This window comes from Neovison vison, chromosome 2 (genome assembly GCF_020171115.1).
Source record: "Neovison vison isolate M4711 chromosome 2, ASM_NN_V1, whole genome shotgun sequence".
Lineage (NCBI taxonomy): Eukaryota > Metazoa > Chordata > Mammalia > Carnivora > Mustelidae > Neogale > Neogale vison.
Window position 1 is genome coordinate 162,278,500 of NC_058092.1, and position 11,213 is coordinate 162,289,712.

An 11,213-nucleotide genomic window follows, 5' to 3' on the forward strand; every position below is an offset into this window, starting at 1 on the left:
AAAATTTTTTTTATATACATATAATGTATTTTTAGCCCCAGGGGTACAGGTCTGTGAATCGCCAGGTTTACACACTTCACAGCACTCACCTTAGCACATACCCTCCCCAATGTCCACAATCTCGCCATCCTCTCCCGACCCCCTCCCTCCAGCAACCCTCAGTTTGTTTTGTGAGATTAAGAGTTTCTTATGGTTGGTTTCGCTCCCGATCTCCTCTTGTTTCATTTATTCTTTTCCTACCCCTCAAACGCCTCACGTTGCATCTCCATTTCCTCATATCAGGGAGATCATATGATAGTTGTCTATCTCTGATTGACTTATTTCGCTAAGCATAATACCCTCTAGTTCCATCCACGTCATCGCAAATGACAAGATATCATTTCTTTTGATGGCTGCATAGTATTCCATTTTATATATACACCACATCTTCTTTATCCATTCATCTGCTGATGAACATCTAGGTTCTTCCCATAGTTTGGCTATTGTGGACATTGCTGCTATAAACAATCGGGTGCACATGCCCCTTGGGATCACTACATTTGTATTTTTAGGGTAAATACCCAACAGTGCAATTACTGGGTCATAGGGTAGCTCTATTTTCAACGTTTTGAGGAACCTCCTTGATGTTTTCCAGAGTGGTTGCACCAGCTTGCATTCCCACCAACAGTGTAGGAGGGTTCCCCTTTCTCCGCATCCTCGCCAGCATCTGTCATTTCCTGACTTGTTAATTTTAACCATTCTTACTGGTGTGAGGTGATATCTCATTGTGGTTTTGATTTGTATTTCCCTGATGCCGAGTGATGTGGAACATTTTTTACATGTCTGTTGGCAATCTGGATGTCTTCTTTGCAGAAATGTCTGTTCATGTTCTCTGCCCATTTCTTGATTGGATTATTTGTACTTTGGGTGTTGAGTTTTCTAAGCTCTTTCTAGATTTTGGATACTAGCCCTTTATCTGATATGTCATTTAAAATATCTTCTCCCATTCTGTCAGTTATCTTTTGGTTTTCTTAATTGTTTCCTTTGCTGTGCAAAAGCTTTTGATCTTGATGAAATCCCAAGAGTTCATTTTTGCCCTTGCTTCCTTTGCCTTTGGCGATGTTCCTAGGAAGAAGTTGCTGTGGCTGAGGTCGAAGAAGTTGCTGCCTGTGTTCTCCTCAAGGATTTTGATGGATTCCTATCTCACATTGAGGTCCTTCATCCATTTGGAGTCTATTTTCATGTGTGGTGTAAGGAAATGGTCCAATTTCATTTTTCTGCATGTGGCTGTCCAATTTTCCCAACACCATTTTTTGAAGAGGCTATCTTTTTTCCATTGGACATTCTTTCCTGCTTTGTCAAAGATTAGTTGACCATAGAGTTGAGGGTCTATTTCTGGGCCCTCTATTCTGTTCCATGGATCTATGTGTCTGTTTTTGTGCCAGTACCATGCTGTCTTGATGATGACAGCTTTGTAATAGAGCTTGAAGTCCGGAATTTTGATGCCACCAACCTTGGCTTTCCTTTTCAATATTTCTTTGGCTATTTGAGGTCTTTTCTGGTTCCATATAAATTTTAGGATTATTTGTTCCATTCCTTTGAAAAAATGGATGGGATTTTGATATAGATTGCATTACATGTGTAGATTGCCTTAGGTAGCATAGACATTTTCACAATATTTGTTCATCCAATCCAGGAGCATGGAACATTTTTCCATTTCTTTGTGTGTTCCTCAATTTCTTTCATGAGTACTTTATAGTTTTCTGAGTATAGATTCTTAGCCTCTTTGGTTAGGTTTATTCCTAGGTATCTTATGGTTTGGGGTGCAATTGTAAATGGGATTGACTCCTTAATTTCTCTTCCTTCTGTCCTGTTGTTGGTGTAAAGAAATCCAACTGATTTCTCTGCATTTATTTTATATCCTGACACTTTACTGAATTCCTGTACAAGTTCTAGCAGTTTTGGAGTGGAGTCTTTTGGGTTTTCCACATAGAGTATCATATCATCTGCGAAGAGTGATAATTTGACTTCTTCTTTGCCGATTTGGATGCCTTTAATTTCCTTTTGTTGTCTGATTGCTGAGGCTAGGACTTCTAGTACTATGTTGAATAGCAGTGGTGATAATGGACATCCCTGCCGTGTTCCTGACCTTAGTGGAAAAGCTTTCAGTTTTTCTCCATTGAGAATGATATTTGCAGTGGGTTTTTCATAGATGGCTTTGATGATATTGAGGTATGTGCCCTCTATCCCTACACTTTGAAGGGTTTTGATCAGGAAGGGATGCTGTACTTTGTCAAATGCTTTTTCAGCATCTATTGAGAGTATCATATGGTTCTTGTTCTTTCTTTTATTGATGTGTTGTATCACACTGACTGATTTGTGGATGTTGAACCAACCTTGCAGCCCTGGGATAAATCCCACTTGGTCATGGTGAATAATCCTTTTAATGTACTGTTGAATCCTATTGGCTAGTATTTTGGTGAGAATTTTCGCATCTGTGTTCATCAAGGATATTGGTCTATAGCTCTCTTTTTTGATGGGATCCTTGTCTGGTTTTGGGATCAAGGTGATGCTGGCCTCATAAAATGAGTTTGGGAGTTCCTTCCATTTCTATTTTTTGGAACAGTTTCAGGAGAATAGGAATTAGTTCTTCTTTAAATGTTTGGTAGAATTCCCTCGGGAAGCCATCTGGCCCTGGGCTTTTGTTTGTTTGGAGATTTTTAATGACTGTTTCAATCTCCTTACTGGTTATGGGTCTGTTCAGGCTTTCTATTTCTTCCTGGTTTAATTTGGTAGTTTATATGTTTCTAGGAATACATCCATTTCTTCCAGATTGTCAAATTTGTTGGCGTAGAGTTGCTCATAGTATGTTCTTATAATAGTTTGTATTTCTTTGGTGTTAGTTGTGATCTCTCCTCTTTCATTCATGATTTTATTTATTTGGGTCCTTTCTCTTTTCTTTTTGATAAGTCTGGCCAGGGGTTTATCAATTTTATTAATTCTTTCAAAGAACCAGCTCCTAATTTTGTTGTTTTGTTCTGTTGTTTTTTTGGTTTCTATTTCATTGATTTCTGCTCTGATCTTTATGATTTCTCTTCTCTTGCTGGGCTTAGGGTTTCTTTCTTGTTCTTTCTCCAGCTCCTTTAGGTGTAGGGTTAGGTTGTGTACCTGAGACCTTTCTTGTTTCTTGAGAAAAGCTTGTACCGCTATATATTTTCCTCTCAGGACTGCCTTTGTTGTGTCCCACAGATTTTGAACCGTTGTATTTTCATTATCATTTGTTTCCATGATTTTTTCAATTCTTCTTTAATTTCCTGGTTGACCCATTCATTCTTTAGAAGGATGCTGTTTAGTCTCCATGTATTGGGTTCTTTCCAAACTTCCTCTTGTGGTTGAGTTCTAGCTTCAGAGCATTGTGGTCTGAAAATATGCAGGGAATGATCCCAATCTTTGATATCGGTTGAGTCCTGATTTAGGACCGAGGATGTGATCTATTCTGGAGAATGTTCCATGTGCACTAGAGAAGAATGTGTATTCTGTTGCTTTGGGATGAAATGTTCTGAATATATCTGTGATGTCCATCTCATCCAGTGTATCATTTAAGGCCTTTATTTCCCTGTTGATCTTTTGCTTGGATGATCTGTCCATTTCAGTGAGGGGAGTGTTAAAGTCCCCTACTATTGTTGTATTATTGTTGATGTGTTTCTTTGATTTTGTTATTAATTGGTTTATATAGTTGGCTGCTCCCCCGTTGGGGGCATAGATATTTAAAATTGTTAGATCTTCTTGTTGGACAGACCCTTTGAGTATGATATAGTGTCCTTCCTCATCTCTTATTATAGTCTTTGGCTTAAAATCTAATTGATCTGATATAAGGATTGCCACTCCTGCTTTTTTCTGATGTCCATTAGCATGGTAAATTCTTTTCCACCCCCTCACTTTAAGTCTGGAGGTGTCTTCAGGTTTAAAATGAGTTTCTTGGAGGCAACATATAGATGGGTTTTGTTTTTTTATCCATTCTGATACCCTGTGTCTTTTGATTGGGGCATTTAGCCCATTAACATTCAGGGCAACTATTGAGAGATATGATTTTAGTGCCATTGTATTGCCTGTAAGGTGACTGTTACTGTGTATTGTCTCTGTTCCTTTCTGAGCTACCACTTGTAGGCTCTCTCTTTGCTTAGAGGACCCCTTTCAGTATTTCCTGTAGAGCTGGTTTGGTGTTTGCAAATTCTTTCAGTTTTTGTTTGTCCTGGAAGCTTTTAATCTCTCCTTCTATTTTCAATGATAGCCTAGCTGGATATAGTATTCTTGGCTGTATGTTTTTCTCGTTTAGTGCTCTGAAAATATCATGCCAGCTCTTTATGGCCTGCCAGGTCTCTGTGGATAAGTCAGCTGCCAATCTAATACTTTCACCATTGTATGTTATAGACTTCTTTTCCCGGGCTGCTTTCAGGATTTTCTCTTTGTCACTAAGGTTTGTAAATTTTACTATTAGTTGACGGGGTGTGGAGCTATTCTTATTGATTTTGAGGAGCGTTCTCTGAACTTCCTGAATTTTGATGCTCATTCCCTTTGCCATATTGGGGAAATTCTCCCCAATAATTCTCTCCAGTATACCTTCTGCTCCCCTCTCTCTTTCTTCTTCTTCTGGAATCCCAATTATTCTAATGTTGTTTCGTCTTATGGTGTCACTTATCTCTCGAATTCTCCCCTCATGGTCCAGTAGCTGTTTGTCCCTCTTTTGCTCAGCTTCTTTTTCTCTGTCATTTGGTCTTCTATATCACTAATTCTGACTTCTGCCTCATTTATCCTAGCAGTGAGAGCCTCCATTTTTGATTGAACCTCATTAATAGCTTTTTTGATTTCAACTTGGTTAGATTTTAGCTCTTTTATTTCTCCAGAAAGGGCTTTTATATCTCTGGAGAGGGTTTCTCTAATATCTTACATGCCTTTTTCAAGCCCGGATAGAACCTTGAGAATTGTCATTTTGAACTCTAGATCTGACATATTACCGATGTCTGTATTGATTAGTTCCCTAGCCTTCAGTACTGTCTCTTGTTCTTTTTTTTGTTGTGAATTTTTCCGCCTTGTCATTTTGTCCAGCTAAGAGTATATGAAGGAGCAAGTAAAATACTAAAAGGGTGGCAACAATCCCAGGAAAATATACTTTAACCAAATCAGAAGAGATCCCAAATCGTGAGGGGGATCTCCCTCACGATTGGGTGAGGGATCTCCTCTGATTGGGATCTCCTCTGATTGGGATCTCCTCTGATTTGGAGATAAAAAGAGGTTCAAAAAGAAAGAAAGAAAAAAAAGAATTAAAACAAAACAAAACAAATAAAGAAAAGTATAAAAAAGAAAAAAATATGTATATATATTAGATAAACTAGTTAAAAACGTTAAAAAAGAAAAGGGTAAAAGTTAAAAAAAATTTTAGCAGAAGAAGAGAAAAAATAAATGAGAAAGAAAAAAATTAAATTAACTGCAAGACTAAAAAATCACAGGGAGAAAGCCATGAGTTCCGTGGTTTGTTTTCTCCTCCTCTGGAATTCTGCTGCTCTCTCCTTGGTATTGAAACTGCACTCCTTGGTAGGTGAACTTGGTCTTGCCTGGATTTCTTGTTGATCTTCTGGGGGAGGGGCCTGGTGTAGTGATTCTCAAGTGTCTTTGCCCCAGGCGGAATTGTACCACCCTTACCAGGGGCTGGGCTTAGTGATCAGCTCGGCTTTGCTTTCAGGAGCTTTTGTTCCCTGAGCGCTTTCCGTAGAGTTCCGGAGGACGGGAACACAAATGGCGGCCTCCTGGTCTCCAGCCCGGAGGAGCTAGAGCCCTTGGCCCCGCTCCCCAGTGCACCCTCAGAGAACAGCGCCCAGTAATTCCCGTCTGCCTGACCTCCGGCCGCGCTCCGAGCTCACCGAGCCTGCGACCGGTTCAAGGCAACACCGAGCTGTGAGCTTACTGTCGGCTCTGTCTCTGTAGCCGGCTTTCCCGTTCCAATATCCGCAAGCTCTGCAACACTCAGACACCCCCGATCCTTCTGTGACCCCGCGGGACCTGAGGTCACGCCAACCCTGCGTGGGCTTTGCCCTGGTTTAGCCTCCGGAGCGATGTCCCTCAGCGAAATCTTTTTAAAAGATTTTATTTATTTATTTGACAGAGAGATTACAAGTAGGCAGAGAGGCAGGCAGAGAGAGAGAGGAGGAAGCAGGCTCCCTGCCGAGCAGAGAGCCCGATGAGGGACTCGATCCCAGTACCCTGAGATCATGACCTGAGCCGCAGCGGCTTAACCCACTGAGCCACCCAGGCCTGATTTTGTGCTCCGTTGCTCCGCCGCTTGCCGGGAGCCGGCCCCTCCTCCTGGGGTCTATCTTCCTGTCGCTTTGGATTCACTTCTCCGCCAGTCCTACCTTTCAGAAAGTGGTTGTTTTTCTGTTTCTAGAATTGCTGTTCTTCTTCTCTTCGATGTGCCGATGGATTTGCAGGTGTTTGCAATCTTTAGATAAGCTCTCTAGCTGATCTCCTGCTAGGTGAAATAGTCTCAGCCTGCTACTTCTCCGCCATCTTGACTCCTCCCCCACAAGAAAAATATTTTTTAATTTCTAAAAAAAGAGTTGATAAAGTAAGTTGGTTGGGAGAATAAAGAAAAGGAAAGTGGAGAGAATTTGCTCAGACTGGAGACTAGAACAAGCCTGGAGCTAGATTTAGGGTATATTTTGATCTATTAGAAGAAGTTGTACCCCAAATTTTTTAGAAGAAAAAAACCTATGTGTATACAAAAAATAAAGTTAATACAATGAAGGATAAAATATGATTATAATAATGAAGCTTCAAAAAAGATTATTTTTTTATGAAAGGTATTGTTAGATAAACTAGTCAAAAAAACGTTAAAAGAGGAAAGGGTAAAAGTTAAAAAAAATTAGCAGAAGAAAAAAAATTTAAAAAATTAATTAACTGCAAGACTAAAGAATCATGGGAGAAAGCCAGGAATTCCATGCTTTTCTTTCTCCTCCTCTGGAATTCCACTGTTCTCCTTGGTAAGTGAACTTGATCTTGCCTGGATTTCTAGTTGATCTTCTGGGGGAGGGGTCTGTTGTAGTGATTCTCAAGTGTCTTTGCCCAAGGTGGAATTGCACTGTCCTTACCAGGGGCCGGGCTAAGTAATCTGCTTGGGTTCGCTTGTTCCCTGAATGCTTTCCGTAGAGTTCCAGAGGACGGGAATGAAAATGGCGGCCTCCCAATCTCCGGCCGGGAGGAGCCGAGAGCCCAGGGCCCCACTCCTCAGTGCGCCCTCAGAGAAAAGCGCCCAATCGCTCCCATCTCTCTGGCCTCTGGCCGTGCTCCGAGCTCACCCAGCCTGGGACAGTTTCAAGGTAACCCTGAGCTGAGAGGTCACTCCTTGGCTCTGTCTCTGTAGCTGACTTCCCTGCTCTAATACCTGCAAGCTCTGCGACACTCAGACACCCCTGGTCCTTCTGTGACCCCGCAGGACCTGGGGCCACGCTGACCCCGCATGGGCTTCATCCGAGTTTGGCCTCTGGAGCAATGTCTGTCAGTGGAGCAGACTTTTAAAAGTCCTGATTTTGTGCTCTGTTGCTCTGCCGCTTGCCGGGAGCCGGCCCCTCCCCCTGCGGTCTATCTTTCCATCGCTTTGGATTCACTTCTCCACCAGTCCTACCTTTCAGAAAGTGGTCGATTATCTGTTTCTAGAATTGTTGCTCTTTTTCTCTTTGATCTCCTGTTGGATTTGTAGATGTTTGAAACTGATAAGCTATCCAACTGATCTCCTGCTACCTGATGTCATCTCAGCCTGCTACTTCTCCACCATCTTGACTCCTCCCTGATCTCTGTCAATGTTTAAGTTTACATTGAAAACCCTAAGGAATACACAGATAAGTTATTTGAGACAGTAAGAGAGTTTGCAATAACAGGTGGACATAAGATTAATGCAGAGAGGCACCTGGGTGGCTCACCTGGTTGAGCGTCTAATTTCTTGGGTCATGATCTCAGGGTCATGGGATCAGGTCCTGGGTTGGGTTCCATGCCTAGTGCGGAGTCAGCTTGGACTTCTCTCTTCTTCTCCTGTGGCCCTTCCTCTGCTTGATCTCTAAATAAATAAATAAATAAATAAATAAAATTTTTCAAAAAGATTAATGTAGAAATAGTACTACATTTCTACATATCAGCTGTAAATAACAAGGGAATGTAATAAAAGGAAGTGCACCATTTATGAGATGATCAGATTAGATATTCAATAATCAGGAATAAATATAACAGAGTATGTCTAAGACCTATACTGGGGAAATTATAAAATCTCTATTTAGAGATACTGAGAAGAATAAATAGATGAGCAGGTATACAATGTTCACATTTAAGAAGACTTCATATTATGAAGTTGTCATTTCTTTCTAGATTGATCTTCAAATTCCATGCAGTGTTGAATAGGATTGATCAGGGACTTAGAGATGATTCTAAAATGTCCAAGAAGTGTGGACACATGTGTATGGATGTATGTGCATACATGTGTATGTAGAAGGAGAATAGTTACTATGACTTTTTACAAAGTGACGGAAATATGACAGGTTTTTGTTCATGGAAAGCAAACTAACCAATAAGCTTTCAGAAATCAACTGACGTCTGTAGGTATAGATATTAGATTTAGGCCAAGGATAATATGTCCAATGAGTGGGGAATGAATGAAGGGATATTTCAATAAATTTAGTTGGAAGAATAATTTATACGGAAAAATGTTGAAATTGGATTCCTACCACACAATGTTAAAACAACCACCTCCATATAGATTTAGGACTAAATCTAAAAAACATAACATTTGAACACTAAAAAATATTGTAAAAGTGAGTATTTTTAGGACTCAGGATATGGGTCTTCAATAAGGCATGAAAACAATTTTCTATAGAAGAATTTACAAAACTTAAAATACTGAGACTAATCACTTTTGTTCACCAAACTATCAAAGATTAATTTTCAAATTAAAGAAATCTTAAAATTAAGTTACAAACCAGAAAAAGAGATTCACAATACACATAACTAGATTAATATCAAGAATATATAAGCACAAATAGTCCATCAGAAAAATTGGCAAAGGGAATAAATAAATGAAGAGAAGTTCAAGATTACTGGTCATCAAGGTAATGTAATTCAAGACCATGATTAAGTGGCATTTTATAACCATTCTATTGACAAAATGATACATTTTGTTTATACCAAGTGTAGCAGTCCACAGAACCCACTATACTTTGCTAGTGGGAAAAGTAAATAGAAGTTTAAACCCACTATGCAGCCACTGTAAAAACATTTTTGGCATTTCCTTCAGAAGTCAATCATTTACATATGCAATGATTTAGCTGTTCAACATCTAGGTAAGGATCTAAGAGAAACTCGCATATGTTAATAGGAGATATATGTAAGAAAATTCATGGAAATATTCTTTTCATAAGAGCAGAAGCAATTCAGTTCTTCTTGGTGGGAAGATGGAAGCAGAAACAGTGTTACATTCCCACAATGAAATACACAGGCTGTCAACATGAATAAGCTACAGTGAAACATAATGTGTGGTAAGGCTTAGTCCATAATAGTCAGTGGGAAGACTCTGAAAGGAGGAGGTAGAGAATGATACCAGTTTGTTTGTTTTAAAGATTTTGTTTGTTTGACAGAGATCACAAGCAGGCAGAGATGCAAGCAGAGAGAGAGGGGGAAGCAGGCTCCCCGCTGGGCAGAGAGCCCAATGTGGGGCTCATCCCAGGACCCTGAGATCATGACCTGGGCTGAAGGCAGAGGCTTAACCCACTGAGCCACCCAGTTGCCCTGAGAATGATACTGTTTTTATGAAGCTACAATTATGAAAAATATCCTCTTAACTCTCTATATAGACATGATCTAACTATATATCTAGAAAACAATGATGCTCTGATGAAATCATCTAAAGGAAGTGACGTCAGAAGCGAAAACAATGAAATGATAAGCATGGCATTCAGAATGAGGCTACATCAGATAGGAAGGTCAAAGATCTTGGCATTGTCTTTTGGTTGGAGGCTTTAGGCATGTTTGTTATATTATTTAAAATAATGTAGTAAATAGCTAATTAATTAAAATAGGCACATGAATGGATTAACAATGAGACTGTATCATGGAAAAGGCTTATAATGAGTCTAACTTGATCCTAATCAAGGTCCAAAACAACAAGAAAAACAATCACCTCCAATTAGAATGAATCCACTGACAGTGAAAGTTTGAATGTGCAGGAAATTGTAGAGATTCTATAGGGTGAGATCCGTGAGAAGGCAAGAGAGCATTAGACGCTAAGTACAAGTGGGAGGATTAATCTTTCGTGGGATCAGTGCGATTCACTTTATTGACATGGAAGGGAGGGAGAATAAGATGTGCTTAGAATTGAGTAAGTTTGACTGTTTGGTATATGAAGATACAGAAATGCCCACTACGAGAGATTAGAAATTTAGGGTCTCTACTACACAATAAATTAGTTCTCAGTCACTGAGGTGAATGGTGTAGTTTGTGCCTTTGGTTGGTTTGGGAAAACATGAGTGTCACCACTAAAGAAATGGCATTTCAGTGCATATACATACAAAAGCATACTTGATGGGAAAGAAAGGGTTTAAAATTAAGAAACATGCATATATACATTTTATTTTGGTTAAATTCAAACTTTTAGGAGGGGAATTATTTAAATTACCTATTGCAAAGAAGATCATTTGAACTAGGGTTTTTTAATATAAAATAGCACACAAATATTTGCATATAAATTAAAGAGGTAAAAAATAAGATATTGAATGTGTATTTTATATATTAAAAAGGGAATGGCAAAGCTTCAGGCCATATGATTTTTACTTTCAAACTTTTATAAATATTTATATATTAAGGAAATAAGTTTATTTATAAAATTAAGACTTTTAAAAAAGTTAAATTACTTCAATCAGTATTCTCAGAATCAATCAGGCATTAAACCAGACATGCAGACTGAAAAGAAGGAGACAAAATTTTTTCAAGTAATGGTTTTAAAGGAGGCAAACACTTATTAACATATAAGATATCTTGGTGCTTATTTCAAAAAACTCCAACAGAGAATATAACAGTTTTACTTCATGTTATTAAAAAGTGTTTTCTCAAGATAAAACAAATTCTCTGTTACTTTGGGATATTTTGTTTATTCATTTGAAATGACAAAATGTCACAGCAGACTTAATTTAGGAGAATTT

The 11,213-nt window shown here is 39.1% G+C and overlaps 1 non-coding gene across 1 annotated transcript; it reads left to right on the plus strand.

The window, feature by feature from the left end:
• Nucleotides 1-9,902: 9,902 nt before the first annotated feature.
• On the plus strand, nt 9,903-9,977 carry LOC122901623. Its single transcript, XR_006383614.1, has one exon. It is a non-coding gene; the product is annotated as a small nucleolar RNA SNORD49 (small nucleolar RNA).
• The last annotated feature ends 1,236 nt before the right edge of the window (nt 9,978-11,213 follow it).